Here is a 16,371-nt window from a genome sequence, read left to right on the forward strand (position 1 = left end):
ATGGCCTCTTCCCAAAGGTTACCTCCATTCCCAGAATGCACTGGTCTGCCTGGGGTCTCTGGGCCTTTCTTAACACAGGTCCCTCTAACAAGTACACCCTTCCCCAGCTGGACCACCTGTGAACTCATCCTTCAAGCTGAAGCCACAGATCCCTCCACCCCAGGCTAAGCCTTGGTGCCTTCTGGACTCTTCCCCCAATCCCAGGACCCTTCCTCAGCTCAAGCTCTGACCCACACCCCTGGAGCTGGGAGTAGCTGTGTCTTACTCTATCTCTCCTCTGCTCTAAAATCTCCTCCGAGTCTCATCTACATCCATTAAAATCCAGACTCCTAACAGCCTCCAGAGCTGCAGACCCCATCGCGTGGCACCCCTAGTGCCTTGCTTGCCCCATTTCCCTACTCACTGCCCTCTGGCTCACAGTGGTATTTGTTCATGCTGTTCCTTTCCCCAGCACATCTCTCCTCCTTCCCCACCAAACCTCAGCCTTCACACTTATCATCAGGTCTCAGCTGAGCTCTCACCTCCTCCAGGAAGCCCCCCCCCCAAATGCCCAAGACTGGATCAGGACCCCCTCTGGGCTTCCCCAGCACCCTGTGTCCCCCCCTCACAGCTCTGCTCCCATCATGGGCCTGTCATCCTCCAGGATGGGAGCCTTCTCCTCACCCCGGTAATGTGGCAAGTCCCCTGCATATAACAGATGCCTACTGTATGCCTGGCCCCACTTGGTACTTTACCCACATCGTTCCTGTGGTCACGTCCATTGCAGAAGGGGAAGCTGAGGTCAGAGAGAGACACTGCAGGCAGGGGAGGCCAACATAAGCATTCTGCTAGCTGTAACTTACATCTGCTCTGGCGGTCAACTTGAGTCTTAAGTGGTAGAAATGAGACTCAGAGAGGGGCAGGCAGAACATGGGAGGCTGGGCCCCTTGCCGGAGAGTTGCAGGGAGTTCCTTTGGAGGGGCCCAGGATAAGAAGGAATCTTGGGAAGCTGGACTCTTGGGCAATAACAGGAGTTTGGTGGATTATAACGGGGGGTACAAAGACATGGAGCTTGAGGTCAGAAATGGGAGGTGAGAAGGGGGTGCTGATATGCTTGCCTGACCCCCGAGTTTATTAAAGCCCCAAGGAGACACAGGATCAACCTGGGGTCCACTGGCGAGAAGGGCACAGGGACAAATGGAGAGTGGGAAACTTTCTGTGAGTTTTGAGGGGTGCTAAGAGCAGAGATACCAGTCGCATATCCCCCACCCGACCGCCATGGTCCAGCCGCCTCCTCCAAGGTCCAAGGTCCGAGTCCCTGAGGAAGGACGCATAAGCCCCCCAGCAAAGCGCCCGGCGGCAGCTCAGGCTGGCCCGCCTGGCTCCGCCCCCAGAGGTCGGGGAGGAGAAGGGCTGGGGGCCGAGGCGGGAGGGGGCCTGCGGAGCATAACGGTCGGGAGTTTTCTAAAGTAAGAGCGACAGGCCTGAGTGGGAAGCACCGGGCGGCTTGCTGTCCCCGGAGCTTGGCCGGGCCGGGCCCGCACGGGGCGGGGTGGGTGAGGAACGCGAGGGTACCCCCTCCTGGGAGCCCAGGGGGGGACAGGGAGGGAAACAAAGCCCAGCGCAGGCTGGCCCTCGAGGTGGGAGAGGGTCCTGGGTGCACTCACCCCGCGGCTCGGCTCAGAGGTGGGGCGCGGGCCCCGCTGCAGCCGGTCCCTGGTCCCGCGTCCACTCTGAGCGCCAGCGCCGCGCGCAGCGAGGGGCTCGGGAGAGGCCGCAGCCCCGGAGCGCGGCCGGGGGCGGGGCCGGGGCGGGGCTACGGGCGGAAGTGGGGCGGGGGGCCCGCGGGGGAGCCCCATCAGGGGGCCCTGAAGCCGCCACCGGGTTCCTGTGCGCGAGAAGCCTTCAAGGGGGGTACTACGTACCCCACATGCACATGCATGAGGCAGCACCCTGAGGCCCCCCCCTTCGGCAACCTGATGACAGAGGGAACCCCTATTCTGCTCCCCCTCCCTTTCCAGGTGCTGGTCGTGACCATGGCAACGGATGAAGGGGCTGGATGCCGGACGCCGCAGCGGAGGGCTCCCCAAACACACAAAATAATGGAGGTCGGCTAAGGGGCAGAGAGTCCCTCCCAGCCTGAGCCCGGCGGCAGAGGCCGCGCCCCCGACACAGAGTCCCAGGGGTGGGGGAGGGCGCGGGCACAAAGAGGCTGCCCTCCCGCTGGGTCCGGGGGCATGAATGGGGGACCCGGTGGCAGACGCCCCCACCCCAGGCACAACCCTGAGGAGGGGGCGGAGTGCAGGCCCAGATTGGAAACAGATGGGGCCACCATGCCAGGCCGGAGACACCCGATCCACAGGGTGGTGGGAGGAGTGGGGGAGGCAGGGAGGGGCGCCCCACCCCGCAGCCAATCCCGGCCGTGCTGCTGCCCGGTGCGGGTTTGAAAACTCCCAAGGTTGAGGCGGGGAACGCGGAGGCCCCCGGGGTTCTGGGAGCTTGGAGAGGCCTCCAGGGAGGGGCGGAGACCCGCCTGGAGAGCCGAGGGCCCCATTTACTCCTACCCCTGGCGAAAGTGCCTCTTGTTCCACCATTAGTGCTCAGGATGACTCCCATAGCTAACATCTATGGAGCTCCTAGTGTATGCCAAGCGCTGTGCCTGCTCACGTCACCACAACAGCACCCCAATTTTCCAAAGGGATTAGCGCAGCAATAGAGAGGTTACTTGTCCAAGGTCAGGAAGAGCAGGAACTAGAACCAGGGTTTGGGTCCAGAGGATGAGTCCTTACCCACAATGCCACAGGAGGCCTGGAAGGGGGTCAGGGCAGAGCAAATGGACAAACTGCTACAAATTAAAATCATCCAGGGACACAGCAGTACTGGACTGGACACAGACAGGCCCCACCCTCAATAAGCTCACCGCCCAGTGGGGCAAAGGACAGGGGCTTTGATGGGGCCACACAGGCAGCTGTGGGAGCCCAGAGGAGCCCCTGATAAGGGTTCAGGGGAAACTCACTTTTTAAGGTGGCCTATCCATGCCCTACTATGGCTGCCTTAGAGGGTCACTTCCCCACCTCTCCCCAGTTCCCTTGGCTGGGTGATCTGCCCCTTTCCCAACCTGTACCTCAATTCGCCCCACTGCAAAACAGTGTATAATGCCACCTCCCCTAGCATTGGAGAGGCCTGCACTAGAGTTCCCAAAGCACTGGACACACAGTAGGTTCTCTGTGAATGTCTGGATGTGGATTCTACATGGAGCACATAGTAGGTGCTGCTAAACACAAGATACTCTGATATCTCCCCTTCCCACAGCCCCAACTGTGGGAGGCACACAGTAGGTGCTTCATGAGGCGTGATCCCTGGCACCCCAACACTACATGGGGCACACAGGAGATGCTCTGCATCAACATGGATGTGAAATCAAGCAGTGTAACCTCCTCTGGCTTAGAAGGGCACACAGTGGGCCCTTAGAAAATGCTACCAGGACACAGTGGGTGTTTTGCTGATGGCCCAGGCACTGGACTCATACATACCCAGGAATGAATCCAAGCATGTCCCATGTGACCTCAAGGAAGAACCTGTACTTTTGGGCCTGTTTTCCCATCTTTATTAAAAACAGAGCGCACAACAGGTGCTCAGTGAATCTACATGTCAGGATGCCCAGGGCTGTGTGACCTGGGCAGAAGTGCACATCTCTGGGTTGTCCAGGACCCAGGGGATGGTGGCAGAGGACCTGCTACCCACTCCCTGGCCAGCCCTGCCCTCTCTGGGCCTCTTGCCCATGTCTCCTTGGAGATGACCTCTTGCCTCCATGCATGGCAGTGACCACATGGACTGGGAACACAGCCACCTTCGAGGTAGGGGTGGGAGCGATCTGAGCCAGGAATGAGGCCTGCATCTGGTCTACCAGAGCTGGGTGACCCCGTCCACACAGCACGTTTAATGCCCCCCACCATCAAAGCTCTAATCACCCATTGGTTAACTGCCTAGTCAAGGGCCTGCCTCTGCCACTGACTGTGACCTCTGAGGGAAGGGTCTGTCTTGATCAGAGCACACACGGTGTCATGGGTCCTCAGCACCCAGCAGAGGGCATGCATGGTACACAGTAGGTTCTAGGCAAACCTTTACATAAACAGCCAGGACCCTCCTCACCCAGAAGGGCCCTCTCCAACCTTATTCTCCCCTAGGAGCCACAGTGCGTGGTATCTGGCCACAAAGCAGGCATCTTCACCCACCCTTTCTTAAACAAAAAATTCTCAGCACCTACTGTAAGCCAGGACTGGTTTGAGGCACTGGAGACATAGCAGTGACTAAGACTGACAAAGATCCCTGCCCTCCTGGAGCTGATGCTCTACTGAGGACAACAGAAGGGAAACAGAAGAAATAAAAGACACCAAGGGTCAGTTAGCTGTAAGTGCTATGAAGATGGACAAAGCGGGGGGGGGGGGGGGGGGGGGATGCAGTCTTAAACAGGGAGGTTAGGGAGTAAGTAAGTGACATTTGACCTAAGACCTGAAGGAAGTGAGGGAATGTGAAGGAGTGTAGATGTTTGGAGGAAGTGCAATCCAGAGGTGGGGGTACAGCACATGCAAAGGTCCTGGGGCAGGACCATGCTTGACATGTTGGAGGAACAGGGAGGAGCCTGTGTGGTTGGAGCAGAGTGAGTGAGGGGGTAAGAGAGGGAGGGGAGGGCAAGGAGGGGAGGAGGGGAGGGCAGGTCATACAGGGCCTTGTGGGTACCCAGGAAGGGCTTAGGAGGTGGGAGCCCCAGAGGGATATGGACAGAGGAAGAGCAGGACCTGACTCAGGTGCTCACAGGCACTCTCTGTCTACTGCAAAGAAAGACTGTGGAGGGTTAGGGATGACCCATGGGGGAGGTGACTGCACATATTCAGGCCAGCAATGAGGGGGCTGGATCAGGTGGAAGCACAGGAAGGAAGCAGGGGAGAAGCAGGCACATTCTGGATAGATTCAGAAGGCAGATCCAATAAAATTATCTGAAGAACTAGTTGTGGAGCATAAATTAAAGCAGGGAACTCAAGGACAACTCCAGGGTTTTGGCCTGGAACACCTTGAAGATTAAGAGCTGCCACTTCTGGGAAGCCCTCCCTGACTGCTTTGCCTCCCCAGTGCCCTTGAGGGCTGACCCCCAGGAGCTCATGAACATTCTGTTGATATGTCCTCTATATATACACCGAGGAGGCAGCTGCCCTTGGGGAGAAGCATGGGGCTAGATCACGTCAGCCCCTGCAGCTGGGACATTTGGGGGTAATTTTTTTTTCAAAATAACTTTTCTTCTAATTATAAAATAGGCGCATGCAGCAGAAAATTACAGAAAATCAGCATAAAGAACATAAAAATTGCCCATAATCCACACCTCTCCTGGAGAGGAAATGTGAGCATGTGATCATTTTCATTCATTCTTTCCAAAAACATTTATTGAGTACCTACTGTGTGCCAAGCCAATGGGGACACAGCAATAGACACAGAGTCAGCCCCCCTGCCCTCAAGATGAGTGAGGAAGACAGACACTCATAGGGAAACCAACATTGTCAATAGCATAATGCTGGACAGTGTTAAGAGATATAAAGAAAAAAAAAAAAATGCAGTGAGGCTCTAGAAGCCTGGAGGGGCCTGGGGTACTTCTCAGAGGACCTGGGTGAAGTCAGCAAATCAGACATACAAACACCTATGGGAACAGTGTTTCAGGCAGGAGAAACAAGTCCGAAGGTCCTCAGGCCAACTGTGTCCTTCTAGTCTTCTATGTGTGCAAATTAGTACTTTCCTTTTAAAATGGAGATCAGCATTTGCCTGTGTCCAACCCACAGAATTTAATCAGCTCCTACTTGTTCTGCATTACAAATGACGACACTGAGAGGGACATCCACATATGAACCTGTGGCCTGTCACTTCCTATACATCCACATATGAACCTGTGGCCTGTCACTTCCTGGGAAGGGCTTAGGAGGTGGGAGCCCCAGAGGGATATGGACAGAGGAAGAGCAGGACCTGACTCATACATTCCAATCAGCAAGTGTCTCTGTTGGGATGTTCTACAGCCTTTGACACCTGCCCTGATGCGGTGCCCTCAGGCAAAACCACGCATACCTGGGTAGGACCCCCCACTCCCATTCCTTTCCCAATCTGCCCCACTGTCCTCACATTTGGGGCCAAAATCTCTCAAAAGTTTCATTTACAGGCAACCACCAAACTCCACACCCTTGGGGTCCAGGGTGAGGGAGAAACTGGTTGGGCAGCTTCCTCCTTTTTCATGACCCGGGGCAGTGAGCGTGTGCTGACCAGCCAGGAGCCCACGTCACCCACACTCACATCACGGTCCTGGCGCCATATCTGCCTGCCAGCTACACCACAGCAGGCACACTGCCCACTACAGGCATGCCCCAGCTCCTCATCTGCCTTTTTCACAGGCCCAGCTACCTTCCTCTCCTTTTGGAGAAATCTAGGATGCCTTCAGGTGCAGCTGGATCCAGATGCACTTGCTCTTCCCATGTTCTCCCCTTCTCAGCTGATGGCAGCTCCATCCTTCAGAGGCTCAGGCTAGAACCTAGGCGCCAGCCCTGATGCTTCTTCCCTCACCTGCACATGCTGCTGGTCTGGAAATACTACTCCCAAGTATCCCTCTTAAATTACTTATGAATTTGTCCATCTTTCTCCATGTGCCTTCTTACCCTATCTAGCTCCCATTATTGCCTGCCTACACCAGACAGTCACCTCTGCCCTGGTCCCCCAGCTCTTGTCTTCACTCCCCGCAGTCTGTCCTATCTGCAGTAGCCAGAGGGAGCCTGTGAGCACCTGAGTCAGGTCCTGCGTCCTGTTGTTCCTCTGCCCACAGGCCTCCAGGGCTCCCACCTCCTTTGGGGTAAAAGCCCAAGCCCTCCCCATAGCCCAGAAGGCCCTGAACAATCTGCCCCGTGCCCTCCTCCCCTCACCTCCTCCCTCCTTCCCCCTTGCTCACTCCACTCCAGCTACATGGCCTCTTCCAACACACCAGCCACAGTCCTGCCTCAGGGCCTTTGCACTAGCCAGCTATTCCCTCTGCCTGGAACACCCTTCCTCCACATTTTCATAGCTGTTTCCCTCTCGCCAGTCAGGTCGCCCTCAAACATCACCTCCTCGCAAACACCCCACTGACCTCACTACACGGTTCAGGTAGCACCCCCCTCAGCCCTTTTCACACATGCCACTATTTTTTTCTTTTTTGGCACTGAAATTACAGGGTGGGGCAAAAGTAGGTTTAGAGTTGTGAGTACCACCTGAAACAGTTTTTTCTTGTATTATTATTTTTTAATTATTGTATTATTTTCCATACAAATAACTGTAAGCCTACTTTTGTCCTACCCTGTATTTATCTCGTTTATTGTCTAGATCAGCACTGTCCCATAGGGAACCAATAGCCATGGATGACTAGTTAAATAAAATTGAATGAAATTCAAAATTTAGTTCCTCAGTCACACTGACTGAGTTTCCTGCATATGAGGCTCATGGCTACGGTACTGGTGCAGATCTAGTGTATTTCCTTTTTTAAAAAAATTTTTTTTATTGATTTTAGAGAGAAACATTAATCGACTGCCTCTGGCATGCCTCCTACAGGGGATCGAGCCTGAAACCCAAGCATGTGCCCTGACCGGGAATCAAACCAGTAACCTTTCAGTGCACAGGACAATGCTCAACCACCTGAGCCACACCAGCCAGAGCGATATAGTGTATTTCTATCATCACAGAAAGTTCTGTGGCCAGCTCTACTGGAGACTGGGAGCCAAGAGGTGGGACTGGGTTGGCTTTGGTCACCACTGGGTACCAGGGCCTGGCACAGAGTAGGTGCTCAATAAATGATCTCTAAATAAATGAGTGAACAAATGAATAACTAAGAGGCTTTGCAAAGCCTGGAGGGGCTGATTTGCAGGACAGGGCAGAGGTTGACAGGTGCCATCTGCAGCCACAAGTCCACAAGCTGCGATCTGCACCTGGGTCTACCTGACTTGCAACCCAGGTATTCTCTGGGGGCTGCTACTCCAGCCCCAAGGGCAGAAATTTGTAAAAAACTGCCCTGGCCACTGCCAGACTCCATGTTACAGCTTGGCACCAAAATACTGACCCAACCAGAAGCTGGGGCAGCAGGGCCAGATCCCCTGCCAGGCACAATCTTCTAGGCTGGGGCCCCCACCGGCCCACCACCATCTCCCACCTTGAGCCATCTGTGGCTGCTTCCATGGCTCTGGCCACATGCTCTCTGCAAGGTGCCTCTACGATCAACAGTACATGGCGCTCTCGAAAACCTGCACCCTCCTTTCTCATGACTTCTGCCACACCCCAATCCCCTCTTTAAATCTGTCATTCAACTGGCTCATGCCTTTCCCTTAAACCAGCGATTTTCAACCAGTGTGCCTCAAGAATTTTTAAAACATGTAATACCTGACTATTTAATCAGGGGCACTGACCTCTTTCCCTTAGACTGTCAAATAAAAAAGTGATAACAGCCAACACAACAATAGCTGTCCGGTGTGAATGCTCTGTCTTGAACCATAAATATACAGGTCATATAACAGAGTTGCATCTTACTGGTCAAGTTGCATGATAAGGCTGCATCTAATTGGTTAATTCTTGGTACCAGAAATCCTTAAATACAAGTATAGGCATCTGATTTTTTTAAAAAATTCACTTTGGAGCAAAAAGTGTAGGTAATTACTTTTTTTTTTTTTTTTTAAATATATCTTTATTGATTTCTGAGAGAGGAAAGGAGAGGGAGAGAGAGAGATAGAAACATCAATGATGAGAGTCATTGAAGATCGAGCCGGCAACCCGGGCATGTGCCCTGACCGGGAATCGAACCCTGATCTCCTGGATCCTAGGTCGATGCTCAACCTCTGAGCCACGCCCGGTAGGGCGGGTAGGTAATTACTTTTTAAAAAAATCAATCAAAATTATACTTATTTTTTTGGTGTGCTGCAGAATTTTAGTAATTAGTTCTGTGTGCCATGAGATGAAAAAGGTTAAAAATCGCTGCCTTAAACTAATTTACTTTAGAAACTAATTTGATAATGCACAGCTCTAACTGCCTAGCCTCGAAAGTCATCAGAAAAATTGTTACAATGAAAATATGGACAGAATTCTTCCATTTTCCCTAGATACTGTTGCTAAAGGCAGCAGCCTGAATGGGACTTGGTTATGAAGAGATTGGATTGGCAGGTGCTGATGTTAAAGGTCACCCTGCACCTGACTGAGTCTCTCCTGGACCTGTTACATGTCAACCGAAAGAAAAGTCACTGCTAGTCTGTGCAGTTCTGTGGCACCTGACGCCTCCTCCTTAGGTCACTCCAAAACAGCCTTATTCTGGGGGCAGACCCCCACTTTAGCAATCACTGCCCACAGGAGGCAGGAGGGCAAGGTTCTCTTCCCAGCTCTGTCCCCGGGGAGTTAAGTGGCCCTGGGCAGGTCCTTGCCACTCTCTGGGCCTCAGTTTCCCTACCTCTACAGAGGAAGATTGTTTTTTAGTGCCCAAAGCTGATTTTTATGGATTCAAGACCCTTGAACACCAAGAAAACTGGGACACAGGCCAGTGAGGTCCCTGAGGCAGGGTGAGGTGGGACCCGGTCTTGGTCACTCACTACTCAAACCTCAGCATCTACCCTGCACCAGGTGCTATCCTGAGTTCTGGGGACACAGCTGGGACCAAGGCAGACAACCTCCCAGGGCTTCTCTTCCAGGGAAGGAGAATGACACACAAAAGCAGCCATGAAAATATGGGGGTGAAGAGGGAGTTCTGGACAGAGGGTACAGCACATGCAAAGGCCCCGAGGTGGGGGCTGAACACACTAAGTTCTAGGGAAAGAGAAGTGGCTGGTAGCTGAGAAACAGGATTAGTGGGGTAAGGGGGTGGGGAATGTCATTTGAGAAATGAATATAGTTGAGGCATGAACAATCATCACACTCCTTCAACAATTCTCCTTTAACACCCAATCTGCATTTATAGAGCCCCTACTGTATACCAGGCTCCAGGCTGAGCACTAGGGGCACAGGATGACCCAGGCAGCCCCAGCCCAGTCTTAAGGAGTTTACTTGCCTGTGGGGGAGGTACACAGGGGCTCCAGCAGTTAAAGATCAGACCTGTGATGGGGAATACCTCAGGCCTGGGAGTAGGGCAGGCTTCCAGGAGGAGGTGATACTTAAGATATGAAGAGAGACTGGAAGAGGAGACCTAAATAGCACTGGACAAAATGGAAGAGATGAGACTAGGGACCTTGGGCCAAGTCCCAGTCACACCCCACAGGTGAGAAGACAGGGACTAGGGAGCTAGCTGCTGGGGTGGGGGTGGGGGTGGGAGGCCAGGCCTGCTGTGTGAGCCCAGGTACAAGTACAGCCTCACAGCTCCCCAAGCTCTCAAGTCTAGAGAGAAGGTGACATCTTTAGACAGGAGTTTGGATCTGGAAGAAAACCCAGTCTCCCTCAAGACCTAAAAACGCTTTTTAAGCACTTAGTATGGGCAAAGCACTCAGAACTGAGCCAGGCACACAGTAGGTGCTCAAGGAACACACCAGCTATTGTTCCTGTCTCTTCCTGAAAGCCAGGCATCCACAAGCAGCTTGTTGAACCCCCTCAATGAATAGTATTATTCCCCCCACTGAGGCACAGAGGTTGAGCTCAAATTCTTACCACTAATAAGTGACAGAGCAGGGACCAGAACCCAAGCTGGTTCTCAACTCCTCCCCGAACCACTCATCGGAGTCTCAGTTTCCCCTCCCCAGCCATCACCCTCCTGCCTCACTTGGAAGTTACACAGTCCCAGAATTCATGGCATCTCAAAACAGCCCATCTGTGACTCGCAGTCTGCACATGGTCAGGGGCTGGTAGCCACTTGGAGGCATAAGGATGGACCACTGGTTCCCAAAGGTATTTATTATTATTATTAATTATCAATTATTCTCTAGCAGCTGCCCCTAGCACTGGGACCCATAAGGAGGCACAGGCATGGGCAAGGACAGTGGCCTGGGCTCAGCAATTGTTCCAGGAGGACTCAACACCAGGCCTTTGCACTCTCAAATTTTTGGCATTTTGATTATGATGTTTCTGGGCATGGGCCTCTTTGGGTTCTTCTTGCTCGGGACTCTTCGTGCCTCCTGAACTTACGTGACTTTTTCCGTTACCGGGTTAGGGAAGTTTTCTGCCATTCGTTCTTCAAACAGGTTCTCTATCCCTCGCTCACTTCCCTCCCCTTCTGGCACTCCTATGATGGCTTTGCACTCTCTGTCCCTCTGCCAGGACCACTTTCTCCCGAGAAACCCCCCTGGCTCCCTCCCTCAGCATCTCGGTGCAGATGTTCCCCTTACAAGGAGGGCTTCCAGGACCCGCTGCTTAAAATTCTGCCTTCCACTGTGACACTCCCCCTTCCCCTTCTCTTGAGTTTTTCCTACAGCAATGTACCACCCTGACAGTGGATGTGATTCTGCTGCGCAGTTTGTTCTCCGTTTCCGCAACTAAGCTGTGAGCTGCAAGAAGACAGGGGATTTGTTCTTTTAAATTACTCCCATCTGCCCCGGCTCAGCTGGTTGGGTGTCGTCCATGCACCAAAAGGTTGCCAGTTTGATTCCCAGTCAGGGTGCATGCCTGGGTTGTGGGCTCGGTCCCTGGTAGGGGGCTTGCAGGAGGCAGCTGATTGATATCTCACTCTCACATAGATGTTTCTCTCTCTCTCTCTCTCTCCCCCTTCCTCTCCCTTTCTCTCTAAAAATCTTTTTTCTTTTTAAATCTTTTAAAATAAATAAATAAATAACTTGTGCGTGGAACAGCGAGCAGCTGGCACACAGCAGACATGAACATTGCGGAAGGGAGAGTCCCTCTTCTCTGCTTCCAGAAGCAACCTCTGCTGTGGGTTTGTGTCGATCTCTACAGATCTCCCCCACACAGCTACAGACCAAAGGGAACACCAGAATGCAGAGTGGGTTTTTAAGAGGAAACTGTATCATCCTGTTTGTGTCATTTCCCATCTTGCGTTTTTTCCCATGACATCATACACACATCCCTGGCCTCCTTCCACCTGACTTACAATTTTCTACTACAAGCCTGGACCCATTTATTATGATCCCCTGTTGCTCACCCAAGGCCATGAGGAGTCTCTGCACCCCTGCCTCCCAGGCCCTCGGGGAAGCATTTGTCTCTCTCAGTGCTAAGAGGTGGAGGGATGTTTTCACATCCCCTTTGAGCCTGCAAACAATGCCTCTAGAAATGTATCTGACAGACCATCCCCCTGAAAGGACACCTGTAGAAAGTCCTCACCCCTGAAAGGACACCTGTAGAAAGTCCTCACAGCACGACTTGAAATAACATACGTGCCCATCAACAGTGGCTCAGTTAAACATATAACAGCACAAGGGACCAAGTAATGCCACAAAAAAGTTGTATTTCTTAGTATTATGAGATTGGTGTCACAGCTGTGAAAAGGAATGGGGAAGTTAGATGTACGATTATGAAATTACTTTTAAGATACTATATTTTTAAGTGAGGGGAAAAACACACCAAGGTACAGAGCAGCATATAAAGGATGCTAGCATTTGGTTAAACAAAGGAGTATAAATCTACTCGCCTACTAAATGTTCACAGAAGAGCTCTCCATAACCGCACTGTCCGAAACGGTAGCCATGGGCCGCACATGGCTGCTTATATTTAAATGGAATACAATTTAAAATCCCAGCCCTCAGTTGCACTAGCCACATTGCAAATGTGTACGAAGACATTTGGCTAGTGGCTGCTTTATTAGAAAGTACAGGTGGAGAGCATTTCTATCAGTGCACAAAAGTTGAACTTGACTGACGCAGAACCAGGGCGGCAGCTCCAACCCACAGGCCAATTAGGCTTTACGGGCACGTGGCCACGCCCATTGGTCCCTGCACTGTTCTGGCTGCCTCCTCGCTACAATGGCAGAGTTGAGTAGCAGAGACAGGACCCTTCAGCCCGCAAAGCCGAAAAGATTTACTATCTGGTGCTTTGCAGAAAAAAATCTACTGATCTGTTCTGGGGGAAGGGAACTGGGGATGGGGAGGGAGGGCGGCAGCAGAGACTTTCCATCGCGCATTCTTCTGCATCTCCGTAACTGTGCCCCAGGTGTATGCACTATCTGGCCAGAAACATAAATTAAAAATAAAAGATGTTGCGAAGTGGAGATGCTTATTTATTCTCCTGCTGGTGGCATTCTGGATATTACCAAGTTCCAGACAATTGTGCCAAGAGGATGGGCAAAAAATGGTTATCTTGTTGTTTTAATTTGCATCTCCTGGGAATCTTTAAATATACATAAATGTCCATCAACCTCAGACTCTTAAAGAACAGAGGACAGGGGCCCCATCTATCTCATTCGCTCCAGCATCCGCAGCATCTGTGCGGGAGCAAGCAAACAGTTGAAGCCCAATAAATGCACATGAAGGACTAAGGGAACTGGGCCCAGGGATGGGGCTGCAATACAAGGGATTGTTGGGGCTGGTGGGGGCATGGAATGCCCAGGCAAGCTTCCCTGAGGCCATTTCACCAATGGACACAGAGCCAGCCTGGCTCCTGGGCAGGCCAGAACTGCCAGTCCCTTGGGCAGAAGCCTGTATACATCCTTCTGGGGGGCAGTGCTCAGCAGTGGGTGACATGGGGAGGGCGGGCAGGGGTCCTGAAGCCGTGGGGGTGGAAGGAACCTCAGGTTCCAGGCCTGGAGAGAAATTATATATTCATCAGAATCTTAAACAAAAGCCCCACAGCCGCCTGTCAGCCAGGCTCTTGCTTTTATGGTAATCGGCGATGAATTACCCACAATGCCCAGCCAAGCGCAAGTGGTTCTTGGCCCAGATCCTAAACTAATTTTTATATGTTCGTGTGTATATAATTTCACTCCCTCGCTCCCATTTCTCTTCCATCATTAGTGGGATTGGGTAGGGGGGTGAGGGAACCCTGGATAGAAGTCAGAGGGTGCTCATCTGGTCCCTCGAGCCCACCTGGCACCAGCCCCTCGGCCCAGAGCACGTGGAGGCGGGAGTTGAGTGCAAGCTGGAGCCAAGGGGAACCTGGAAACCACCAAGAACTGAAGCTGGCAACCCCTGGGGTGGAAGACACACAGAAAAGGAGGAAAAAAAGGAGCGGGAGGGGAAGGGAGGGAGTGTGGGCCTGTGAGTGTAGTCAAACTCCTGCTATGTGCTGTGTGCCCTGGGGCAAGTGCCTTAACCTCGCTGGGCTTCTACCTTCTGGTCTGCAAATCAGAGCTCCTCTACATCCCAAAATGGAGGCCTCCATGACTCTCTGAATTTCTGCCCCAAGGGCCCCAGTTGAGCTTGGAGTTGGCAAAGCCCCAACCCGAGCCCCATCCAACCCCAAAGGTGTAGCTGGGTGCTACTCTAAGTGCTTTGTACATAGGCTGAGAAAAGAATGTGCCTTGCTGAGGGCACTGGCTTGTCTGCAGCACAGGGACAGGGGCCCCAGATCACATCCACCACCTCCAGAAGGCCCACACCAAGCCTCTAGGGAGAACCAGCCCCTTTGCCTTCTGGGAACCTTGGTGGTTATCCTGTAATAGGGGGTTCCCCATGCCTACCCTTCTTGTCCTTGCAGATGTTCGGTCAAAGATCTAGGAGTCATCCTTGATTCCTTTCAATCTTACCCTCACCCAACCACGTGGCCGATCACACTGGCTTTTGTGAAAAACCCTTCCAGAATCCACCCACTTACTCCCTCTCCTCTGCTCCATCTGGTTCAGCCCTATCATCTTCCACTTGGACTAGTGCAGTCACCCCCACCCTGGTCTCCCAGATCCTGCCCTTGCCCCCATGGTTTGTCCTCCCGGCGGTGGCAAAAATACACTGAGAGCACCTGAGCCAAGTCCCATCCCTTCTCTGCCCACAGTCATTCAAGGCTCCCACCTCCCTCGAGCTAAAAGCTCAGACCCTCCCCACAGTCCACAAGGCCCTGCACAACTTGCCCCCATCCTCTCTTCCCTTTCCCCCTCACTCACTCTGCTCCAGCCATATGGGCCTCTCCGCTGCTCTTCCAATAACCCAGGCATGGTCCAGCCTCAGAGCCCTTGCATGGGCTGTTCCCCCTGCCAGAAACACCTTTCCTCCAGAATTCCACACAGTTCACTTCCTCACCTCCTGATAGTCTTTACTGAAATGTCACCTCCTCAGATAGGCCTGCCTAGATTCAGTAGCTAAAAATAGCCCATCCTTAATGCCTAACCCTTTCCCTGGCTTCATTTTTCTTAAAAGCATGGCATCCAGTAGGCCGTTAATAAATACTTGTGTATTGTCTTTCTCCCTGCTACACTCCATGAAGACAGGGCTTTTCCCTCTGTCTCTGTACCACTCTGTTCCCAGCACCTGGGTCAGGGGCCTGGCACACAGGAGGTGCTCAATACATATCCATTGGTGAATCTAGACCCTCAGCAGGGTTCTGGGCCCAGAGAAGGAGCTATGATTGTTTCCACAACACTCAGAAGCTTTTCTCAGGGTCCGAAAGAAAACTTTAGGGCTGAACCATCCCCTGGAGGAATTGGTGGGGAGGGGGTGGCAGCCTGCACTGGCTCTTGCAGCTGGCTCAGTGGGAGCAGCCAAGAGCAGCCAAAGAAAGAAGAAAAACATTCCTGTCCCACAGAGCTGCTACAGGGAGGCCTGCACTGGCTCACTGGTGACCAGAGTGGAGATTGTAAACACTCTTTATAGGTGACCGGGCAAGATCCAGCGAATGCTAATGAGGGGACGACATGTGGAAAAGGGAAGAGAAGAACAGAGCTGTATTTGCTGTTAAAATAACAGTAGCAATAATAATAATTGCTAATATTTTAAGACCATGTATTATGTGCTAGGCACTGTTCAAAGTGCTTTACATATAACATCTCACCTAATTCTCTCCACTTTACAGATGAGGAAAGAGTCTCAGAGAGGTCAGGACACTTGTTCAAGATCACACAGAACAGGATATGTGGTGGCAAAGCCTGCCAGCAGCCAAGCTCCATGCCTGGTACACAGTAGGTGCCCAATAAATGCCATGGATGCCTAAAGGCGAAGTGAGCTGAGGCACGGCTCACATGTCCAGGCGGAGACGGCGGGAGTTGCTGAGCAGTCAGTCGGGTGCTTGCTGGGGAGGAGAGGGAGGGCTGGAGCAAGCAATCAAACACACAGGGAATTGGGCCTCCGAGAGCAAGGCGAGCAAGGTGGCTGGCTCAGAGAACAATTGGCTGCCAGTCTCATTTCCTCCTGTGACAGAGATGGGCAGGCCTGGCCAGGGCCCACGCCTGGCATGGAGCCAGAGTCAGCAGGGACCTCCCCACCTGTCACCCATGATGTGTTCATCAAGAGCGAGGTAAATGTCATAACCATCTGGGGTGGGTGGCAGGAGGGAGCATAAGGG

The 16,371-nt window shown here is 52.7% G+C and overlaps 1 protein-coding gene across 10 annotated transcripts in view; it reads right to left on the reverse strand.

Annotated features, from left to right (window-relative positions):
- PTPRS (protein tyrosine phosphatase receptor type S) overlaps window positions 1–16,371 on the reverse strand; it is a 99,198-nt gene that overhangs the window by 65,752 nt on the left and 17,075 nt on the right. Inside the window, exon 1 of one of the 10 annotated variants that reach the window (XM_087816676.1) lies at window positions 1,647–1,749. The exons of the other annotated variants lie outside the window; for them this stretch is intronic. The gene's annotated coding sequence lies outside the window, so the exon portion shown is untranslated. Of the gene's footprint in view, window positions 1–1,646; window positions 1,750–16,371 lie in introns of those variants that run through there. 10 annotated transcript variants of the gene reach the window in all.

This window comes from Miniopterus natalensis, chromosome 4, assembly GCF_054644295.1.
Source record: "Miniopterus natalensis isolate mMinNat1 chromosome 4, mMinNat1.hap1, whole genome shotgun sequence".
NCBI classification, from domain to species: Eukaryota; Metazoa; Chordata; class Mammalia; order Chiroptera; family Miniopteridae; genus Miniopterus; species Miniopterus natalensis.